General features: G+C 45.8%; 1 protein-coding gene and 1 non-coding gene across 5 annotated transcripts in view; one reads left to right on the top strand and one right to left on the bottom strand.

Moving 5' to 3' along the window:
* Positions 1–2,294: 2,294 nt before the first annotated feature.
* LOC136309750 (U6 spliceosomal RNA) lies at positions 2,295–2,398 on the bottom strand. The gene has a single exon (XR_010726399.1). It is a non-coding gene; the product is annotated as a U6 spliceosomal RNA (small nuclear RNA).
* Positions 2,399–6,335: 3,937 nt separating this feature from the next.
* The window catches only part of EYA2 (EYA transcriptional coactivator and phosphatase 2), a 201,509-nt gene continuing 184,197 nt past the window's right edge, over positions 6,336–23,647 (top strand). For 2 of the 4 annotated variants that reach the window (XM_066236591.1, XM_066236589.1), the window contains exon 1: positions 6,598–6,725. The gene's annotated coding sequence lies outside the window, so the exon portion shown is untranslated. Of the gene's footprint in view, positions 6,726–13,675; positions 13,827–23,647 lie in introns of those variants that run through there. The other 2 variants (XM_066236590.1, XM_066236588.1) reach the window with 2 other exon arrangements.

The following is a 23,647-nucleotide window of genomic DNA, read 5'->3' as shown; positions in this document are numbered from 1 at the left end:
TCATCACAATAATCAATACACTGGACTTCCCCACCACCCCCAGCAGTCTCTTTGAGCCCCTCTATAATCCATCCTTCCACCACACCCATCCACAGGTGACCACTGCTTTGCTTTCTGTCACTATAAACAGTTTGCATTTTTGAGCATTTTACATAAATGCAATTATGCACTATAAGCCCTTTGGGGTGGAGTGCACGGTGAGGAGTCTGGCCTTTTCACTTAACATAGTAATTTTGACATTTATTCATGTTGTGTGTGTATCATACATTGTTTTTGTTTCTTTATATTGCTGAATAGTAACCCATTGTATGGTTATACCACAATTTGTTTATTCTTTTAACTGTTGATGGTCAATTGCACTATTTCTAGTTTTTAGCTGTTACAAATAAACTTGCTGTTAACATTCATATACAAATCTTTGTGTGGACTTCCTCTTGGGTGCCAAGTGGCAGGGTCATATGGTAAGGGAATTTTTATCTTTCTAAGAAACTGCCAAACTATTTTCCACCAACAATATATGAGAGTCTAGTTATTCCATATTTTTGTCAACTCTTGCTATAGTCAGTCTTTCTAATGTTAGCCAATGTAATGGATATGTAATGGCACTTCGTTATAGTTTCCCTGACGACTGATGATGTCAAGCAGCTCTCATGTGCCTATTGGCCATTTATATATCTTCCTTTTTGAAGTGTCAGTTCAAAAATTTTGCTCATTTTGAAAATTGAGTTATTTGTCATTTTACTATTGAGTTGTAAAAGATCATATATTTGTTATATAGTCCTTATATGGTTTTTATGTCTGTCTAGTTTATGTATTGCATTTTTCCCAGTCTGTAGCTTGCCTTTTAGTTTCTCAATTTTGTCTTTTAAAGAACAAGAGATTCAAATTTTGATGAAGTCTAATTTATCAATTTTTTTTTCATGGTTTGTAGTTTTTGTGTTATAAGAAATTTTAACTATCCCAAGGTTGCAATAATTTTCTCCCACATTTTCTAGAAAGTTTATGGTTTTAAGCTTTACATTAAAGTCTGTGATCCATTCTGGGTTGGTTTCTGTGTATAACATAAGAATCTATGTCAGCATTTTTCTTTATTGATATTTACTTTTCCAGCACCATGTGTGCATTATATGCATTTTTGTGTATTTAGAAGCATTGTTTTGAGATATTGTCCTTAGACTTCCACAGACTGCCAAAGAGGTCCCTGGCATGGGTTCTAGAAATTCCAGCAGAGATAAGAAACTTCAGACATCCAAAAAAAGCATTTTCAATATCCACATAGGAATCCTTATATCATCCCATGGGTTTGGGGAGACCATTTCTTAGTATGATGAAGTTGCATAACAACCAATGATTTGGTCCAGGGCACTGAAGGATTGTCAGAAATGTGGACGGGATGCCCTGAACCATAACGAGAACTATTATGTCAATTTCGTAACTGCAAGAAGGGCTATTCATAGCCCCTAGTTTACTCATGAAAGTTTGGTCTGCTCATGGTCCACTCATGGAAGTTTGCAACTACCTTTTGTGTGATTAAATTTGATATGTCTTTGATTCTCAGGACATGTCTAAGTTATCCTGCTTTGCCTGGGACAATCTTGGTTTATGCTCTATTATGAATAGTGTCTTTTCACTCACAAAGTGTTCCACTCTCAAAGGGTCTCTAGACCTCTGGTTAATGGACAGCTCACTCTTCATTTGCTTTTGAACTTGGCTCTGCAGAACTTCTGCAGTTACTTTAAGACACTTTAGAAGTACCTGCGGGAGGAAGGTGTGAGGCATGAAATTGGGGCTGGGATCCTTCCTTTTTATTTATTTATTTATTTATTTATTTATTTATTTATTTAGTATTTTTCCAAAGCTGGAAACAGGGATAGACAGTCAGACAGACTCCTGCATGTGCCCGACCGGGATCCACCCGGCATGCCCACCAGGGGGCGACACTCTGCCCACCAGGGGGTGATGCTCTGCCCCTCCGGGCGTCGCTCTGCCTCGACCAGAGCCACTCTAGCGCCTGGGGCAGAGGCCAAGGAGCCATCCCCAGCGCCCGGGCCATCCTTGCTCCAATGGAACCTTGCTGCGGGAGGGGAAGAGAGAGACAGAGAGGAAGGAGAGGGGGAGGGGTGGAGAAGCAGATGGGCGCTTCTCCTGTGTGCCCTGACCGGGAATCGAACCCGGGACTTCTGCACGCCAGGCTGATGCTCTACCACTGAGCCAACCGGCCAGGGCTTCGCCTCCTTTTTTTCACACTGACTTTCTATGTATATTTGATCTTTTTTTCTTTTTAATTCAACTTAAAAAATACAGAACTCTTCATTAATTTGTGTGTCATCCTTGCGCAGTGGCCATGCTGACCTTTGTGTTGTTCCAATTTTAGCATACATGCTGCCAAAATGAGCACAACGTGCTTACTTTTGAATAAAAGAAAGTTTGAAAGGCAGTGATGTAACTGACCACATTTTCTTCTTTGCATTGGCTGCCAGGAAACTGAGCATCTAATTCCCCGTCCACCACGGACCCGTGTTCGGGACCTCTTAGCCCACATCGGTGTGAAAACCTCACCCTTGACTTTCACTTCTTTTCCTGCCCATGTTTCCCCTTCACCATTTTTCTTGTTTTCTTCTTTTTATTGATTTTAGAGAGGAAGGTGGGGGGAAGGAGCAGGAAGCATCAGTTTGTAGTAGTTGCTTCTCCTATGTGCCTTGACCCTGCAAGCCCAGGGTTTCAAACCAGCGACCTCCGCATTCCGGGTTGATGCTCTATCCACTCTGCCACCACAGGCCAGACTTTCTTGTTGTTTTTTTTTCCTGCTGCCACGTATATGTTTTTTCATGCTGCCTCAAATCCTCTTTGGAAAGAACCATAGTTTAAATAAATGCATTTTTAAATGGAGTAATTTTTTCTGTAAAGGATATCTTTGCACATGGGAAAGAAATGTGTATAAAAATAAGGCATGATTTGGCAGGGAGAATACACGTGTGTTTTTAGGAGATCTAGATGCATGTTGAATACATTGTGAAGTTTGTAGTTTTCCTTCTTTCTTTTTTTTTCTTCTTAAATGAGAAGCTGGGAGGCAGAGTGACAGACACCGGAATGTGCCTGTCTGACTGGGATCCACCCCGCAAGCCCCCTACTGGCAATGCTCTGCCCATCATTGCTTCGTTGCTTGGCAACTGAACTATTTTAGCACTGGAGGCAGAGGCCATGAAGACATCCTTAGCGCCCAGGGTCAACTTGCTCTAACCAAGCAACAGTTGAAGGAGGGGAAGAGAGGGGGGGGGGGAAGGGAGAGGGGGAGGGGTGGAGAAGCAGACTGGTGCTTTTCCTGTGTGCCCTGACCAGGCATTGAACCCAGGACTTCCATACATCCAGCCAACACTCTACCACTGAGCAAACCAGCCAGGGCAAAAGTTTGTAGTTTTCCAGGTTAGATTATTCTTCTGCCTTCAGAAGGCATTTATTGGACGACTCTGGGGGGCAGGGCAGGGAGTGTTTTATTCCAGGGTAAGCATGTCTGTGGTCTACACTCCAAAGGATCTACTTCATGGTTTAACATTTCCAAATCTTGTCTGAGATAATGATGCTGGTCATTATTAAATGAGCCCAAATACTCAACAAGGAGAAATCAAGGGAAAGAAATGGATGGAAAGGCGACATTCCTACATAGGAAGGTGGACGGATTTCAAGGTCTTGAATAAGAATTGGGAGCCTTAAGTCCTATCTCAGCTTCAACGTCATCTGCTGTGAATTTGGAGTCAAGTACTTATCCTCCCGAAGACAGGGGCTCTCACCCTCTCCCTGGGGCACACTGGAGTCACCAGGGGTGTTTTAAAAAATACTGAGGCCTCAGTCCCTTCCCCAGAGTCTGGATTAATTGGTCTGGGGTGGGGCCGCAGCATGGAGATTTTTAAAAGCTCCCCTGAAGATACTAATGTGCAGCCAGGGTTGAGAATCGTTGTCCTAAGAGAAAGAAAAATAAAATTAATAAGCACCTGCCTCCTGTTGCTCTCTCAGGGGGCTGTGGGGTGTGGCTTTGATGTATGAAATAATGGGCCAGATTCTGGTGAAGGAGTCAAGTGGTTGGAAAGTAACCAATTAACCCTTTGGACTCCATAGTTAATATGTGTTCTTCGACATTGTCCCCATGATCTGCAAGAAGAAATACATTTCACATCTTGATCCAGTATACGCGCATGCGCGCGCGCACACACACACCACTTACTCTTACTGCATGCAATTCATTTGGTAATTTCTATTCCAGTCTTTTCCATTCTATTCCTTCAAGGGGAAAAAAAAAATTCTGCCTATTACCACTGTTTAAACAACATTATATTAAGGCTCATGGGCCAAGGTAAATTAAACACCTCTGGAGAGTATTAAGGCGCTCTATTGATAATGACTTGGAGCTTTTTGCAGAGGTGTGATGGGAAGTAAAGTTGTATGTGCAATCATAATATTTGTTGAGCAATTGCTTGTGCCAGTAATAGTCATAGTAGAAAGTGTTTTACAAGCATGCGCTCAGTGGATTGTCACAATAATAATAAAAGGTGGGTACTGTCATCTTCACTTTAGATGTGAGACGATCCATGCCAAGTACCTATGTTCGTTCGGTGTCTAGAAAGCAGAAGAGTCATCTCGATCTAGAAGGAGCAGGTCTAACCCTTACTTGGCTGAGGGAAGAACAGATGTCCTCACTGAATGTTTTCTTGTCTGAAGTTCTGGGGAGTAGAAAGGGGTTGAAATAAGCTATGACCAGAGGTGGATCCAGGCATGGTGGGGCCTGCAGCATCCACAATTTGGAGGTCCTGTTTAAGAAAAAGCATACAAAGTCATGAGTCCAAAATTAAGGTGCAAAAGTGAATATTTCTTTGAAGTAAGAAATGAAATCACAACAAATTCAGATTTTAGGAAGCTGAGAGATCCCATAAACATCACAGAGTCCCAAATCAACTTGCCTTTGGCTGAACCCCCAAAATGCCAGTGGCCACTCCACACCACCCTGTTCAGGATCAGTGTGAGAGTGGGGAGTCTAAGCAGAAAGAGACAATGGTTTCTGCCAATTGCTGTTAAATGTTGAAAGCAAGTGATTTCTGTTCACTTTACGTGAACAGGTGACTATGTAGACACATTTCTAGGCCCCTATCCGGGCCATAGAAAGTGGCCCAGCGAGCAAGGGGCCTAGGAGCTTAAGTTTCATCAGCTTCCCAATAACCCTCAAAATCAAGGGCTTTGGAAATTCAGCTGGACCTGAATTTCAGCCCTGACTTGGCTGCTTTCTGCCTCCTTTGAACTTAGACTTGATCATTTGTGAAAGGGGGCATGCTAACAGCTTCTACCTTTCAGTTCCTTTGAGGGATTAAAAAAAAAAATAAGAAGGGTGGGGCTTAGAGGTGCCAGATTTATCAAAGAAAAAGAAAAATAAGACACTCAGTGAAATTTAACTACAGAGAAACAATAATTTATTTATTTATTTATTTATTTATTTATTTATTTATTTTAGTGTAAGTATGTACTACCTATTGCATAGGACATAGTTCTACTAAAATTCATTTGTTTCTGAGGAATCCAGATTTATCTGGGTATCCTGCATTTTACTGAGCTTAACAGACGGCAGTGGTTGGTATTGTTTTTGAACTGAAGCCTCCTGGGTGTTCCACAACAGAGTTCACAAACATTACAGAGTGGGGGGGAGGGAGAAAAAATGCTACATGACTGTTCAAGGCAGTTGACTGTGGGGAAGACTGAAGGAGGTGGCCATGAGGGGATAAGGAAGTGGGGTGCAGTAATATGAGGGGGGTGTGGAGACAGTTATACCGCTGATTTTGGGTAAGCCAATAAAGTTTTGGGGACCTCAGTTTCTCTATTTGTAAAATGGGTGAAAGGAGATCCCTAAACTCTCCTCCCACGAATGTCATCAGCAATGGCACTTTCTCATAATGCAGGTGTCACCTCCTCAGAGAGGTCTTCCCTGACTACACTGGCTAAAATCCCTGTCCCCTTACCACAGCACATAATTTCCCCCTCCTTAGTAATTATAACTTTCTGAAATTGTCTTGATTCTTTACTTGATTGTTTGTTTAGGGTCTGCGTCCCCATATGAATGTAAGTTCCGGGAGGACAGAAAACTAGTCTATCTTGTTCTAGCTGAATCTCCCAGGTGCTGTACCCGGCGCAGTAGACAATATAGGTTGAATGAATAGGTGGATGAATGAATACATTCCGTGTAATTGTTGAGGTTCCTTCCAAGCAGTCTTTCCTTTCTCAGGGGCTGTGCCTGGGTTGCAGAGGGAGGGGTGTGGGGTGTCGGTGGGTGGGGAGGAGGCTGGGCCCTCGCCTCCTCCAGGACCCGCAGGAGCGAGCGTGCTCGGCTGGGTTGCAGGCGGTGAGAGCAGCGCCGCGGCAGCTGCAGGGCCAGAGCCCAGAGCCCAGAGTCCCGCGTCCCGGCGCCAGAGGTGTGAGCCCGCCAAGCCCAGCACCGCGCCTCGGCGCCCCCACGCGCCCACGCATCGGCGCGGGGACCCGGGCGGGGGCAGAAGAAGGGCCCGGCCCAGTGAGGGGAAGGGGCCGGTCCTCCCCGCGCAGGCAGCAGCCGCTGCAGCCCAGGAGGCGGAGGCAGCGGCGGCGGCAGAGGCGGTAACGTGCCCGCCGCAGTTGCCCCGCCGGTTCGGACCCGCGCCAGCCGGTCCGCCAGCCCGCACCGCGCCGGGGCGCCCTCTCCACTGCGCGCGGTGAGTACCTCGCGCGGCGCCCACGCCGGGCCGCCCGCCGGGATTCGCCGGGCCGGGGTGGACGCGGGCCCCCTCGCCTGGCGCCACTCTGCGGCACTTGCCCGGCCCGGGCCTCCGCAGCTGTCGAGGCGCTTGGGGTCGCACGGGCCGGATCGGGGCGCCCGGGGCTCCCAGGGCTCCTCAGGCATAAGGGCAGCCGGGACAGCAGACAGATCTTTTTTCGAGAAAGTTCATCCCAAGCTCCGGGCCTCAGTTTCCCCGTGCGCTTGGGGAACAACGATCTGAAGTTTGCACTCGCGTGCGCGGGACAAGTGCATGGCGCGCAAGCGGTGTAGACGCGTCCGGACTGACTGCGTTTGGTTAGTTTTATGGCCCGGGTGGTTCGCGATGAGGGGCGCTCCCCCAGTCGGACGGAAGAGGCGCCGGCAGCGGGAACCCAGCTCACGCTCTCGGGAGCTGTTTATGGGGTACCCGAGGAGCAATCGCTAGGAACCCCTGGGTGGGGCTGGAACGGCCCGCTGAGCCTTCTCCTTGGGCTACATTTCTTTTTTAAAGCGCGTCTGCGCTCGGCCTGCGCTGGTCCAGCTCTCGGGACTTTTGTACCCGAGCGGGCGTCCTGGCGCTTGCTGAAGTAGGAGTTGAAACTTTAAAAACTTCACATTCAAAGGATGCTTAGAAGGAGGCGAGGGTTTTGTTGTAATGGGTGAAAGTAGAGAATGGAATTGGTTTTTAGCCCTATATAGTCTGGAAGTTACTGACCGGCCGTGCTGGCCCTACCTCCTTAAGTATATTTCCTGCCCCCAAATAAATAGTTTATAAGCTCCAAGAATGCTAGGAAAGCTGGACGGGTAAAAATATTCGCATCACAGAATTCTCGATGCGCATTTCTCAACTGTTGAAAGTGAGGCGCCTTGGCGGTTCGAGATCCCTGTCACCCCCAAGCAAAGCTTGGGCTAGGAGTGACAAGCGTGCACGCCGCTGCGTTCTGAATTATTTTAAGGAAAAAAAAAAAAAAAAAGACCGATGCCGCATTTTTATGGATACTGTTTTTTTTCTTTTCCCCTTTCCCCGAAATGCTACGTAATCTTTAATTACTTTTTTTTTTTTATAACGTTGAGGTATAAATCACTCCTGGTGGAGGTACCTTTTAATTACGAGGTGTAGTGAAACGAGTGAACATCAGAGCAGGGAGTAGTTTGCCAGAGCAGAGGGGAGGTGGAATGATTTACAAACATCAAGTAAGAATTTGAGTGCTGAATTATGTTTGAGTTAGGGAGCTCCCTTCCAAAGGAAATTATGACCAGAGGACAATTGTTGTATTTCAAACTGAATGTATTAATTTCATGAGCCTTTCCATTCTTGCTACCAGAGTATGAGTTCTGAGCTAGTTGCCTTATTACAGGTCGATGGCCCATTTTGGGGAAAAGAGAGAAGAACCTCCTTTTAAAAATAATCTGTGCAAAAAAATCTTTCAGGCAACTTGACCCATTTTTTCTCATTCTCTCCCAGTCACTTTAAACCCCTTGAACTTTCCTTGCATTTAAACATCCTCAGATGAAGGCGACTTAATAAAAATTTTATATAACAAATATAGATGGTTTGAATCTTGCTTCTGACTACGCATAAAATTGTGTTTGTATTCAAAATCTTGTCTTTGGAGGAAACTCCAAATTTTGCAATTTCAACCAATGCTGGCTTGATTTGTAAGGACCTGAACTTTTAAAAATGAGTTCATTTGTCGCATGCATAGTTAAGTTACTCTATTCTTCTCTTGCAACTTAAGCTTCACAATATATTATTTTATCTTAAAGAAACCAGCATTTTCCCTCCATCTTGAAATAGCTCACCTAGTATAGTGGCTGTGTTATGAGAATACTCTAGAAATACATAAATCTCTTTCCTAGATGTTAAGTAACTAAAGGAAGTAAAATCAAATAAATAAAATGAAGATGTTATCCCAATACATTGGGAGTTTTAAAAAACAGATGCTTTCATCACTTAAGTTTCAGAATCTTCTTTTCGTGCCTTTTGCTTTGTATTAAACACATCATAAAGAGATATGATTTTTTTTTTACTTGTTATAGGATTACCATTTGGCAAAAACACCCAAGACATGCTGTTTCAAATCTGCGGTATTGCTTCTGCTTTAAATTGCATGTAAGAGATTGCAAGCCTTGTTCCAGACGGATAAATTCATAAAATGCTAGCTGCCATTGGGAGAATGAAAAAGTCCTCAGGAAAAAAAAGTCGCCCTGTGGTGTGTAGCTAAGTACATTTTGAATTAGGTTTAAGCCAGCTATCAAGATCTCGGCAGCTTGAGAAAAAGTACACGCAGTCCAAGCACGTCCACTTTAAGATGTGTTTGGTTCCCCCATGACTAGATGACTCCTTTCCCACAAAGAAGAAACCGTTTCCTTATTTTTTTCAGTTACTTTTCCAAAGATAACTTGTGTCCGGCGCAGGAGACCGGAGTTATGCAGAAATCCAACCATAACCAGCACAGAACGGGGACTCCTTCTCGCTCCTTCCACCAGATGTTTTTTAGGTGTCCTCAGCTGGAATGCCCAGTTTGAAACTAATTAGGCCAGCAATAAACTCCTTATATAATAAAATCACAGGCCGTTATGGTGCATAAGTGGGCTTCCCAGCAGCTCATGACAGATGCCTCTCTCAGCAGAGAGAGAGCCCGGGGCTGTCAGGAGCAAATGAAGGGAGATAACTTATTTAGATATTTGTTCATCCCTAAATATCCACACACACTGTGCACAGAGCATTATCTGCTATAAGGGGGTGGGTGCAAGTTACAACTGGGGTCCGGTTTTGTCTTGGCTGGACAGGCCTCCTTCATGTAAAAATGCTTGGAGAAGAAATAAAAGGGTATTAGGCAGTGGCCACAGGTCAGAGGTGCATGTGATGTGTTTGAGCTTTGAGTGGTGTGTGTGTGTGTGTGTGTGTATGTGTGTGTGTGTGTGTGTGTGTGTGTGTGTAGGCCAACTGAGAGGACATGAATCCCTTGGAAGAGAGGGAACTTCCTCCTCCAAAGATTTTATATAAAGGAGGAATTTGCCTAATTATGTAGTTATGTAGTTCTTATCTGTGGAGCTTGTGGACGTGAAGTGGCTGGTTATTCAGTTACCTCCAAAGACTGAGCCTTCTGACTCCTGCCAAGTCTGGTTTTGTTAGTGGAGGAAAACTTTTCTGGTTAGCTGCTCTAAGAAAGGAGTTGGTGGACTCCACTCAAAGGAATCCCTTTCCAGAGAATTAACCCCAGAGTTGAGAAAACACAGCCTGTTGACAGAAAACACACACATACACTCACACACACTCCCCACCTTCCTCCCGGATCCCCATCCCCCAATATCATAACAGTTTTCTGAATAGCCCACTCCCCACCCCACCCCCATCGTTCATGGCAGTTCAAACAGTCCCAAACACACACACACACACACACACACACACACACACACATGCACACACACGTACAAAAGAAGATTCTGGTAGGGAAACAATCAGTGGAGAACTGGAGAATTCGAGACAATGCTTCATTTTCTCTATTTGAAGATCTTAACTGGCCTAATGGTGTTTGACTAACACCTCTCCTAATCCCAGGCTAACCCCCCTCAATCAGGTGACAAATACTTAGAGTGACTAGCTCAGACCCGCTTGTCTCCTCGTAAATGAATCAGAAGGGTAAGGACTTGTTCTTTATTGTGTGTGATTTAAAATCAATTTCAAGGTAGGAAAGAACCTGCCTAGTGTCTTTAGGGGAAAGAGGACAAAAAAAAAGCTAGGCTTTTATATTTATTTTTGCTGCCTTTTCCCCTTTTTGCTCATTTTCATTGCATTGGTGCCTTTGACCTTTCTCTCCACTTGCAAATTATATCCTTGTGTTAATGACAATGATGAAAGTAGCGGCCATTTATTGAGCACGTGTATGCCAGGACTGAAGTCAACTCCTGGACACGTGTTCCTCACAACACCTTTTGAGTTAGGTATTTATTACTATTCTTCTGATTATCCCAATTTTGTTAACGAGAAAACTAAGCCTCCAAATTCCTCGTGAGAGGCCACAGAATAAGTGAAACTGGAACATAGGCCTCAGACCTCTGCCTTCCTCGTGTGCTGTGAACACTTGGCCCAGAGGACATTTCTGCTCTCACTCCCTTTTGCAGAGAGAGATGCTGAATTTGAGTGGTTTTAAGTGCATGAACACAATTATTTTCTGACTTTACCCTGAAGTTCTTTGTTGTAGTTTTAAACAGGAGAAACATTTTATTACGCGTTTAGAAAGCACAGCTATAAGCCTTTGTGTGTCGTGATATTTAACAGGTCGTGGATGGTTCCGTAAAGGAAAATGACTGTTTATTTACAAGGGCTAATTTGATTTGTTCCTTCGATACTAGAACCCCACACATTTCAGTTCCTAAAGGGAGTCAATAAATTTATCAGCAGTGGCAAGGCCCTAAAATGTTACAGGAGGCCATCCAAATCGAGTTTACTGGAAGGTGCCGGATCGCTATGGGTGGGTTGTTGTTTGAGGAGTAGATTATAAACATTTGGAAAGCGAAGAATAATTTGGAACAGGTGGTCCCAAGAGTCAGGTTAACTGGAATAATTTCTCTTTGCCTCTTTGAAGGGTAAAGGGGGGCCATCGGTTGCCTGAGTCTGGGACAGGCGGGCTGAGGGTCAGGAGGCGCTGTGGGGGCCCCCACTGTGGGACACAGCCTGGCAGGATGGATGAGAGGGAGTCTGCACACAGTCCTGGGCCTGTAACAAGGGCTTCGTCATCGCTGTCATCACCTTTCTGATGACACTAGTTCGGGCACAGATGCGTCTGCTCAAGTGTCTTTGAACAGTCTTCCTGTTTCAGATCAATGCCGAAATTTACAACAGGAACTTAGATGAACAGCTAACCGGGGAGAAAGGTTTATTCTTCCCAATTTTCAGAATGTGTCCGTGGCCCGACTGTCTTGGCCCGATGATGCTCATTTCTGAATGAACAAAGTATTTAAAAGAGGTTAGAAATGATGTCGTCGTTTAGTATCAAAGTGTTGTGTCCATAATGTGAAAATGAGTGTGGATGGCCGTGACATTCGGTGTTCCTTCTGTTTTCTTTCTTTTTTTCTTTTTTGAGCACGTAGTGGAGTTGAGAATTTAAAAATCTGTGCATTCCCAGATGTAACACATCCGCCCATATCTGCTCACGGTCGTTTCGAGGAGAGTTGTCAACTCTCTGCGAATTTGACTAGAGAAAAATGATAAAATCAACATCTTTCTTTCCCCAAAGATTGAGGCGCAGGAGGGCCCGACTACTGTATGAATATAGCAATCTCCTTTTGTCTTGCAGCAGCTGAATCTGTCAGTTCCCCTTTCTCTCCCAGCCATCTCCCAAGAATCATCTTTCATAACTGAAATATACAGTGTGTTAGCCAAAAGACATTTTAATTTCGTCAAGAAAAATCATGCCTGAGACAGCCGAGTCTGTTTCAACCATTATTGTTTCTGTAGCGTGCATACTTTGGGTTTCATGGTAAGACGTGGGTTTGCCAAGAAAGAAAATTACAGCAAGAAACTATGCTGAAAACATATACACTTCTGTTTAAGAAATGGGAAAAACACGGAAAATTCCGCGCGGTAATTGCTTTAACGTGAGTTTTAAATGTCATTGTTTGACTTATGTCCGAAAACCTCCTCTCAGCTAATTCTCACACGGGCCCAGTTACCAAATATCTCACCTTAATAATGGCAAGTGTTGCCCTAAACATTTGATGATCTTTGAGGCTTTCAGAGATATCCTTAGCCCTAGTGGAAACATTCCAAATTTTTAGATTGTGCAGACCAGCTTTTGAAGGGTACTTAGATATCGATTTTTATTTTCTTGACCCAAAAGAAGAAAACACGGGGAATTCTCAAAAGCTTTTTACAGGCTGCTATTATGAGAAGAGAAGCCAAACCAACATGTATTAGGTCATGAGCTTAAAGTGCATAAATAAGCCCCTATGAAGGTCACCAAAACAGGGTGAAAATCACCAGTCCTTCTTACCGCGGCCAACTCTAAATTCCTGCCTGATAGATGTGTTTAGTGAAGTGGACCCGGGAAGGGGGTTTCTGAGCCCACGGTTGTGTAGTCTCCATCTAATTTGTATTCGGAGGACGATCGAAGACGTTCTTGGGGTAAAATTAGATAGGAGGGCTGGAATTTCCTTCTCTTTCAAATCACCCCTCTCGCTGTTCGAGAGAGAAAGCGGGTTCAAGGGCCCCTTACTCCAAAGCAGATGTTTCATTCCTGGTGTTTGGATTCACCGAAGCCAAAGGTCGAAAATGTCTTGTGTTCCTTCTGGTCAGTTTCCTCACCTCCCATCCCCTTTCCTGTAGTAACTTTGGGGTGAAGGTATTAATAGTTTCCAAAATGAGTTTTTATTCCTGCAAACATGTATGTGTATTTAACATTTGGATCTTCATTGATCGGCAGCTCCCTGAAATACAGAGACAGAAATAGTGTCCTCTGCATCCCTGAGTTTGGTTCCAGCTCAGGTGCTGATGGAAATTCCACGTAGGGAGAAAAGTTCTTTTCAGGAGACAGAAAGGGTGTCCCCACAGAGAGGTGGCTTCCTTCTGCGGATGCGTATTATTTGCACGTTTAGGAACTTTGGTTTTGGGGTGTTCTAGAAACATTTGCCTTCCTAGTAAAGGTCAGAATGTCCTTCTTGGTTGGAAAGACGGTGGCAGGGAAGGAACAGAGGGGCCAGATTCCTGCACCTCTGGCCTTTTGTGTGACTGGTACAGTAGCAGGAAGTGGTGACTCCCTGCTGGGATGGTGTCATGTGGCATAACAAGTTGTGACTTGCCCCTGATGTTGTAAACAGAGTTTTGGTCCCATCCAGCCGTGAACAAGACTGGAGCCGAGAAGATTATGCACCTCCGGCCTGCCATGGGCCTGAGCTGTCCTCTGGCTAAAGATACCATACTCCCTGGAGACGTTCATGTTGGGGTGTGGAACGGAGGGGGACCGGAGAGGAGAAAGAATGTCTTCAACTCAGCAAATGTCTGAAACGCTCCAAATGTCTTCAGCGTTGCTCTGGCAGCGACAAGAAAGGCAAGGTGATAGAAGGACACAGAAGCAGGCTTTGTGGGGGGTGGGACAGAGAGAGGGGTGGAGGGCTTGATCTAAAGTGGAGAATTTTCTGACACCTTGAGACTCCTGGAATGCCTGGCTGGAGTGTGTTTGGAGAGCTGATTTTGGAAATGTTGTCTTTTTCTGCTGCTTTGCTGTTCTCTTGCGCATGTGTGCGTGTACTGATTTTCAGTGAATTGCTTTTTTATTTTTAAGAGAACACAAGACTTATTTGGAAATAACAAGTATCCCCTATTTATCGAACACTTATTATGTGCTGGGCATTGTGCTAAGCAAACATTTATATTTTTGTCTCTAAATAGCCTTAAATGGAATGTGCTTTTATTCATATTATCCCTATTTTACAGATGCAAACATTGAATCTCAGAGAGGCGAACTAACTTGTCCGAGGTTACACGGCTTGTGTCGTAGCCAGGATTGAACCCAGTTTTGATTCCTAAGCACCAGGCTAGCCACCTAGCCTGTCCCTCTGGTGTTATGGGAGCTACTTTTCCTTTACGTATCTGCCTGGGGAGAGCTGGTTTAGCCTTGGGGATATTAACTGACGATCAGGTACAAAAGTTGGGCTCAAAAACGAGACATCTGTTCATTTCCGCAGACTCTCCAGCCTGTCCTTGTAGGAAGTAGGGAAAGTTTGCAGTTGGAGTCAGTGCAAATGCTGGCTGCATCATCACTGTACTTAGCTGGTCTACGCTGTCGACTAAGGCTGCTTTCATGCTAAAACAGCAGAGTCGAGTAGTTAACTCAAGTAACAGAGATCACATGCCCTGCAAAGCCTAAAACATTCTCTATCTGGCCCTTTTCAGGATAAGTTTGCTGACTCCTGAGCTATTGCAATATGACAAGACAAATTTTGTTGACAAGAAAGAACACGCTCTTGGGACATTTCATATAACCATTTCACCGATTTATTTATTAATAAAGTGCCTCCTACATGCTTGATACATTACATGTGATGGGAGAAAATTACCAATGCACTCACTCTTTTCCTCATTTTTTTTTTTCTTTTTTAATTTTTCTGAAGCTAGAAACGGGGAGGCAGTCAGACAGACTCCTGCATGCGCCTGACCGGGATCCACCTGGCATGCCCACCAGGGGGCGATGCTCTGCCCCATCTGGGGTGTCGCTCTGTTGCATCCAGAGCCATTCTGGCGCCTGAGACAGAGGCCACAGAGCCATCCTCAGCGCCCGGGCCATCTTTGCTCCACTGGAGCCTCGGCTGCAGGAGGGGAAGAGAGAGGCAGAGAGGAAGGAGAGGGGGAGGGGTGGAGAAGCAGATGGGTGCTTTTCCTGTGTGCCCTGGCTGGGAATCAAACCCGACTCCTGCACGCCAGGCCAACGCTCTACCACTGAGCCAACTAGCCAGGGCTCTTTCCCTCATTTTTATCAACAGTATTTATTGAGCTGTGTTCCAGGTGCTCGGCTAATTACTGAGGTTCCAGAGGCAAGAAGGACCCAATCTGGCACTTCTGATAGCAGGATCGCAGTGTGTTTCCACCAATATCTCACTGCCTCTTCTTTCCCGTTGAGGATTCAGGGGCCAGTGATATGACTTCTTGAGCTTTCCAATGGCCCCGTAGCAGGATGGAACCCCCCCCCCAGCTCTGCAGACCCTCACCCAATGACGACACCATGCCTGAGTCAGTTAGAGCAGTCTCCTGGCTTCTGTGCCTAGAGCTGTGTCAGGCAATGCCGTGACCCACTCCCTGGCCCTGACGGATGACCACCTTCTGCTTTCTTTAAGAGGTGGTAGAAGTGGGGGGCGATCCGATACCCCAGGCCTAAGCCTTGGCTTTGATCTACAACCTACAGAGGAAGAGCATGAACCCGGGAGGCCAGGTTGCTTAGGTTTAAATTCCTGCTCAGCACCAACCAGCTATTGAACGTTGGGCAAGTTACCAAGCTTTTCTGTGCCTTGGTTTCGTCAACTGAAAACCAGGGTGGATGATGATAACATGCCTTCCTCAAAAAGTTCTTGTGAGATCAAATGAATGAATACAAAGTCTTTGGAATAGTATGTGGCAGAGTATGGATTACATCAGTGTCGGTTACTGGTTTATTATTATATATTTATTTACAATCTGCGTGACCCTAGGCAAATGACTTAGGTAGACTCTCTGGATCTCAATTTCTCCTTTATAAAATTGAGATAATAATAACAATAACAACTGCTTCAAAGAGCCTTTGTGAGAATTTAAATGAGGTAATACATGGAAAACACTTTGCCTTGCTCCAGTGCCTGTCTACACTGAATGCTTAATAAGCTAGCCATTGTGCTCACGCCAGCTATTACTGCGCTTAGGGTTACAGGGTATTACATTCTGGGCCAGTGATGTGCCTTTAAGCAACTGGTCGGTCAAGTCCTTTTTCAATATTGAGAGAATGTGGGGCTGTGGTTAACAGTGCAGACCCTGCACTCTGATCTAGTCTGAGCATTAAGTCAATCGCTCACTGACTGTGCCACGTCGGTGGGCTAGGGGCTGACCCTCTCGATTTCCCAGACAGTGGAGGCAATGGGGCCACTGTTCGCGGGGTGGTTGTTGAAGGTTAAAGAGGTTGCACACTAAAGCACATAGCAGGGTGTTTGGCACATAGTAAGCACTCAATAAATGGTAGCTTGTATTATTATCACCCCCCCACACATACTCCTTACTGCACCTCCACCCCCAAGAAAGTACTGCACATTAGTAAATTTTAATTTGAAAATAAAAGAACACATTTTAAAACTGCCAAACAGATTTAAAATAATATTCATTAAACAAAATTAAAATATTCTATTAAAGCCAGACTTTGGGCTCAGACCAAATTTTTATAACCCAAGCTTAAAGGCCAAGGAGTCCCCCAGCCACAATGGGGACATTGTGATTGAACTTGAGACTTCAACGCTGCTATTGAGCAGTCTTTGAAATGCACGTTTCCCCGTTAAAATAAAAGGGAAGTCATAGGAAGAAAAAAAATGAGGTTCTTGCTCACCCCACGGAACCTTAATGAATTGAAAAAGAAAAACAAAAGTTTTCTCATTTTTCTCCTTCCACCTTACTTTATCCTGCCAAAGACGCATGGCCCCCACCTAACCCCAGCATTGAATGGTACCCACACAGAATGTTCCAGATCTGATGTGCTCTACAAGCTAGCCTAGTCGAAATCCTGGTCTTCAGCAGATTTACAAATGGTGGAGTGTGTCACCGAGGGCTGGGACTTGGGAGCCCAGTTGCCAGGGTTCAGAGCCCATCTCTATTACTCTTAGCTGTGCCTCAGTTTCCCTATTCACAGAATGGAGATTAAGGGTTGCACCGGGCTATGGTGAGGGTGTGTAAGAGTTAGCTACCCCTATGAATGCTTCAACCTTGTCTTATTATCGAATGAATGGAACTACCACAGACTTCTGAGACTTTGCAGAATTAAAGTATACCAGTATGCCTTTATCTGAGAGTTTTGAATCAAAATAATCTCAATATTCAGGGAGGAGAATTGGAGAGGGAAGAAGTGGATTTGAAAGTCTCTCACAGGAGCCATTATGTGTCAGACACTTTCAGAAAGCTCATTTAATCCTCTCAACAACAGTAAAAATTTCACGACATGTGTGTGCCCATTTAACAAATGGGGAAACTGAGGTTGGGTCAGGTCAAGTAGCTGCAGCCCAGTGATTTTACTACAGGTCTCCCTGACCCAAAGCACAGACCCGTTCTCCACATGACCTGCAGCCCTTCTAGAAAAAGCATGTGGACAATCGTAGAGACCTTTCCCTGACCCACAGTTACTTACGGTTGAGGTTATTTATGGTTGATTCTAACATTTCTGTAGCATCCCTCATCCTCAATGAGCCGGAGTCTTTGTGGACTTTTACCTGCCTTAACACAGAGAATAGATGGACTCTTTCTTGAACAACAAGTTGAAAAAAAGTAACGGCAGTGGGTTGTGACATCCTTCTCTAGGTAACAGTCTTTTCAAGAACCTCTACAGTTTCTTGCCAACCAAAGAGGTGTGTCCTCCTCCTAGCACCAGGCCAGGCCCTTGGCTATCACATGGGGCCATGAAGCAGAGCTGTCAGAGGTTGGGCAGCTGTTGGGGAAGGTGGAGGATGGACTCCACACTCCATCACCCGCCTGCTGTGTGATTTTGGGCAGGTCACTCAAACCCTCTGAGCTCTAAACTCTTCACCAGTTCATGGGGCAATGCTGTCTTTATGGGATTTGTCATACACCTTAGATATAGTGATGGGTGGAACATGGTCCACACATTCTGAGAGTGATGTACTTAGGGTATTATGAAATTGTACTCACTCCCGGAAATACTCAAAGAAAGTGAAGATTACTTGCCCCTGGGGATATTCCTGACTCTTCTTCAGGTAGCCACAGTCTTGGGATTTTACACATTCTGGAAGAATCCATTAGTGTCTGAGGAGCAGTATCCTATTTAATTGGAGTGTATACCCTTTCCACATTGACTTAAAACATGCAGCAACTTTTTTTTCTTTAGAATTTTGTCTTTATTTTATCTTGCATTTGGAAAAGATAGAACAAGCATTTCAAACAATTGGTTTCACTCAGTTTTACTGCTTGACAAAAATGGTTTGAAATCAAGTCAAGCAGGTAATTATTAGCAAAAGTGGCACCCAGGCATGGCAAAATTTACCGGGGATGTTTAAAAAGCACAAATCTGAAAATGTGAAAATTTCCCCAAGATGTATTCATTTAAATGAAATCTTTTACTTCTAAAGCTTATTCCTGCAAGTTGCTTACAATGAATGAATGCACCAAATAACCAACTTCCTACTAACCAGAATTGTACCTCTGTGTTCTGTTCTCGGGGGAATAAAATGAAATAAATGAGGTCTCTCAAGGATGTGGGTGAAGTTTCATCAGGGCACGCTAGTGTCTGGATGCATTTAGTCTGTATATCACATCTTTAAAAGAAGAATCACTACCGTGTGGGTGATTACAATGTTGATAAAAAATAACCTCTGAGTGCTTATTCGATACTAAGATCTTTTCTGAATGAGTGTAGGTTCCAACTCATTTATTCCTTACAACAATTTTACCAAGGAAGTGCTATTAGTAGTCCCATTTTTGATGAGAAAAGTAAGGCACAGAGAGGTTAAGTGACTTACTCAAGGTCACACAGTGACTAAGCAGCAGAGTCTTCACAACTCCTGTACTTCCCTGCCTCTTTAACCACCATAGAAAGAATGAAATTACCTTCTGCTTTAGCTTCATTTAACTGGGCAATTAATTAATTAGTGGCAGGCATGAGAGGGAAACAAAGGGGGGCCTTAGTCTCAGCGGGAGTTTTTCGGTGTTTTACAAGGGATGTAGTCGTGTATCCTATTAGCTTGAGCTGTAGCCCAATGCAGGGATAAAGAGCCACTCTGGGCCCTGGCCGGTTGGCTCAGCGGTAGAGCGTCGGCCTGGCGTGCGGGGGACCCGGGTTCAATTCCTGGCCAGGGCACATAGGAGAAGCGCCCATATGCTTCTCCACCCCCCCCCTCCTCTCTGTCTCTCTCTTCCCCTCCCGCAGCCAAGGCTCCATTGGAGCAAAGATGGCCCAGGCGCTGGGGATGGCTCCTTGGCCTCTGCCCCAGGCGCTAGAGTGGCTCTGGTCGCGGCAGAGCGACGCCCGGAGGGGCAGAGCATCGCCCCCTGGTGGGCAGAGCGTCGCCCCATGGTGGGCGTGCCGGGTGGATCCCGGTCGGGCGCATGCGGGAGTCTGTCTGACTGTCTCTCCCCGTTTCCAGCTTCAGAAAAATACAAAAAAAAACAAAAACAAAAAAAAACAAAAAACGAGCCACTCTGCGCAGGTTCAAATCCAGAGTCTACCACTTACTAGACACACAACCCTGGGTTTATGTTACTTCTTCCAGCCTCAGTTTCTTCATTTATGAAGTGAATCCACATCCTAGGAGCTGACAACGATGACCTGCAGAGACAAGCACCTGACACACAGCCAGTGATGATTAAATGCTGTTGATGACTCTTGGAGGAAAAAGTAGCCGTAGAACTCCCATCTTCTTGTGGGATGCACTGTGGTGCAGCCTGGTGTGGAAGAGAAGGGAAGCGTGCCTGGGACACGCGACGCAAGCTGGAAACCAGCTCAGGTTTTTCCAGACGACTTAAAACGCAGCCAGAGACACTGGCTTTGGCGTCCTCACTTGAGATGTTGCTAGGACAGCCGCAAGGGGCCCATGAGGACACTGAAGCCCCCAGCGCAGGGGCCCGCCACAGTCACGTGGCCAGTCTGCGACAGAGACACTCGCCCTGTCCCAAGGAGAGTTGGGACTTGGAGTGGCAGGGGGCAGGGGCGGAGGAGAACGCTTATCAAAATCCTTGCGCCGCAATGCTGCCCTGGGCTCCACTTTTAGGATTTTTATTTTCCTTTTCGTTCCCTTTTTTCTTGTCATGGAAAAAAATGTCTTTTCCTCTAGAAGGGTCTGCCTGGTTTTCAGGGACTAGGTGGGCAGACTCCCTGGGTTGGCCTTTGTTCACCTTCCTTCTCCACCTGACTCCCCACCTTCATTTCCTCCTGATGGTGGAAAACTGAGCTTCATTCATTCATTCATTCATTCATTCAAAAATATGTACCAGGCACATATCCTGTGGACATGAAGAACACAGGTAGTGACAAACGCAAGCTCAAACCCCTCCCTCGTGGGGCTGCCGTGAAGTGGAGAAAGACCGAATGTAAGCAGAGAAGTATGTGGAGGCACCGAATGTCCGCTGGTGACAAGCCTGTGCGGGAAACCAAGGGAAGGTGGAGAGGGGGCACCCGGGGCAGGGGGGCCTCGCCGGGCAGGCGGCCACCCAGCACGGCTCTGAAGGAGTGAGAGTGCCGCTACCTGGAGAGGAACATTCTAGAGAAAAGAAAGGACAAGTCCCAAAGCCTTGTGAGGGAAGCGGCCCAGCAGCTGGTCGGGCTGGGGGAGACCAAGTGATTAGCGGGTGGGGGGAGGTGAGGTCATGGTGGGAGGACCCAATCGGAGGGACCCCAGCAGCCATTCTGTGCCAATCAGGCATGTCTGAAGTCAAAATTATTATAATTTTGAAATGCTTTTTTTTTTTTAAAGATACATAGGACCTAAATCTGAATTCAATCATTGCAAACTCAGATACTCAAAGTGGCCAGATAGGTAAACAAAGTTAATGAACTGGACAGGGGTGATGGTGGGGGGGGGGGGGAGGAATGCAGGCTCTATATTGCCATGAATTCTGATTTCTCAAAAGACATTGAAATCTGGATTTTTATGAGAAATGTCCTGATTTTAAAATCACCGCGAGGAACCATTGAAATGCACCTAGGGGCTCACAGTTTGTGACCACACTCCCAAACATGGACGCAGAACCTAGGAGTCTAACTTCAGTGAGAAGGCACTGAGTCTTCCCTCATTCTCTCTTTCCTTTCCTTTCTACCAATTCCTGACCAGAAGGATGCCAAGAGATGCTAAAATATCGTTTCCAGGAAAAAGTAGGACTTGCGTCTCATGGGGTTGGGGGCTGAGACTTCTTCCAAGGAGCAATCAGTTTGCTTCATTTTTATGTCTTTCTCAGGATTATTTTTTCCCCGATCACCCCTCATCATGGGTAACGGCCACGTGGTCCAAATTTCATCCTCCTTCGGGTTTTCATTAGTTTCATGATGATTATTATTTTGTCATCTGGGGTTGATTTAGGAGTGGTGAAATGTTTGCAGGTTTCATAAATGGTTGTCAGCCACTGTTTAGAATGGCAGAGAACTTCTTGTGTTGTTCACATTGCAGGGACTGGGTGATAGTTTCCAATGGCTACAGACGTGAAAGTGGAAAAAAGGGGGGCCTCAAAGGATTCCGCACAGGAGATTGGAAAGTCGAGGAATTAGGCTGGGGCAGCGGGGGTGCGGAAGTGAGCTCAGCACTCAGCACTTTAAAGAACCGAGCGGTCCAGGCTGACAATACTAAATTCATAGTCTTCCACCCCCACCCCGAAGCTGGAGGTTGGCAAATGCCCGGCCAGGGGGTCGCTAGCTATAGAGATTGTTCTGTGTGTAAAGTAACAGAAAACTTATTTCCAAAGTGGTTTAAGGAAAAGGAAATTATTGACCGAGGGAAATGAAAAGTCCCGGGGAGTTCTGGTGTCAGGTACGGCTGGTTCAGGAGCTCAAATGTGGGTGATATTAATCTTCTTAATTAATCCGCATTCAGGAGGATTCTATACTTGGCTGTATGCCACCTCTGGAACTAGGGATGGAGGAGGAAAGAGGTAGATTTCCAAACTGTTTGCTGGGAGCGGGGGAGGGTGGACTGGTTCTCTCTGGACCCCAAAACTTCATTCTGATGCACCTCTAGGTCAGCCCTCTCTACTCCTCTTCTCCGGGGCTGCTCTGCCATTTGTGAAAGCTGTAGTTTTCTAGGTGCTGTGAGACTCTGGGGCAGGGGTCCCCAAACTTTTTACGCAGAGGGCCAGTTCACTGTCCCTCAGACCGTTGGAGGGCCGCCACATACAGTGCTCCTCTCACTGACCACCAATGAAAGAGGTGGCCCTTCCGGAAGTGCGGTGGGGGGCCGGATAAATGGCCTCAGGGGGCTGCATGCGGCCCGCGGGCCCGTAATTTGGGGACGCCTGCTCTGGGGGTATTGTCTCCTCTGCTCAGCAAACACTCCTAGGAGGTTGGAACTTTCAAGAGCTGCCTCTGTTCTGCCTCCCACATGCTCTTTTACGCAGGTCTAGAGGGTTATCTTTTATTTTATCTTTTAAATAAGGGTTTTCAGGGATAGCCATTTCTTTCATGGCAGCGTCTGGTACAGAATCCGCACTCAGTCTTTGGAACATTCCAGCCAAGCGTAGGAGGTGCACCGGAGTCCGGGGCGGGGGGAGGGGGCGGGGAAGGCTTCGGAATCACTGGAGCGGAAGGAGCGAACCTGGCTGTGCTGAGCCTACATCCCTAGGCCTCCGGTGATCAGCTCGTGTTGAGCTTTGTCCTCCATTCTTGTCTCGACTGGACTTTCTCATGTTCCATCTAGTGACACTGTAGTCACGTCTGATGCAGCACCGGTTGCGCGCCAGCAGCCAGCATGCATTTTGTTTGGTCTGCAGAACATTTAAAACAGAAAATGGAGCCAACCTTTGAAAATCTGAACATTTCACACAAAAATGCAGATTTCTGGCTTCCATTAAAAAATCAGAAGATATGTCAACACCGTGCCCACATTTACACATGACTTCAATCGACGGGCCGGGCAATGACTACCTCTTTTAGACGGATGAGTTCTCAGTTCACCACAATCCCCGCCTCTCCCTATTGTCTCCCCAACCCTGGGGCTCAGGCTCTTGGGATGGTTGTCCTAGAGTAGATTTAAGAGGAAAAGGACATCTTTCCTATAGCCAGGTCTCCATCAAAAGTATGAAAATGAAGTATAAACCAAGTTGGTCACTAATATGAAGAAAATGAGGAGAAAGCATGTGTTTTTGGGCAAGCCAAGGTCTCTCTGCCTTGGCACTATGAACACTGAGGATAAGACAGGTTTTTGGAGGTGCGTTGTAGGATGGCATTTAACATGTCCACATAGGCACCTTACCCTCTTCAGAAGTAAACCATTTCCTGGGCTCCAGGCAGTCACGTACAATTTGGTAAAAAAGAATTTTCTCACCATAAGTGAGAAAAAACGGATCTGAATTGTGTCCCCTTGGGCCCTGCGTTGGCCGTGAGGTTATGAGTTGGGCTGATTTGGGCTTAACCGTGGGTGGGTTTGCCAACTGTTGAGGCCATTTATGAACGCCTGCCTCAGATGTTAGAGAAGGAATTCAACATCGGGTGAGAC

The sequence above is a fragment of the Saccopteryx bilineata genome, chromosome 6 (assembly GCF_036850765.1).
Source record: "Saccopteryx bilineata isolate mSacBil1 chromosome 6, mSacBil1_pri_phased_curated, whole genome shotgun sequence".
In the NCBI taxonomy this organism is placed as follows: Eukaryota; Metazoa; Chordata; class Mammalia; order Chiroptera; family Emballonuridae; genus Saccopteryx; species Saccopteryx bilineata.
Note: the sequence above shows the minus strand (reverse complement) of the source record. Positions and strands in the feature narration are given on the sequence as shown.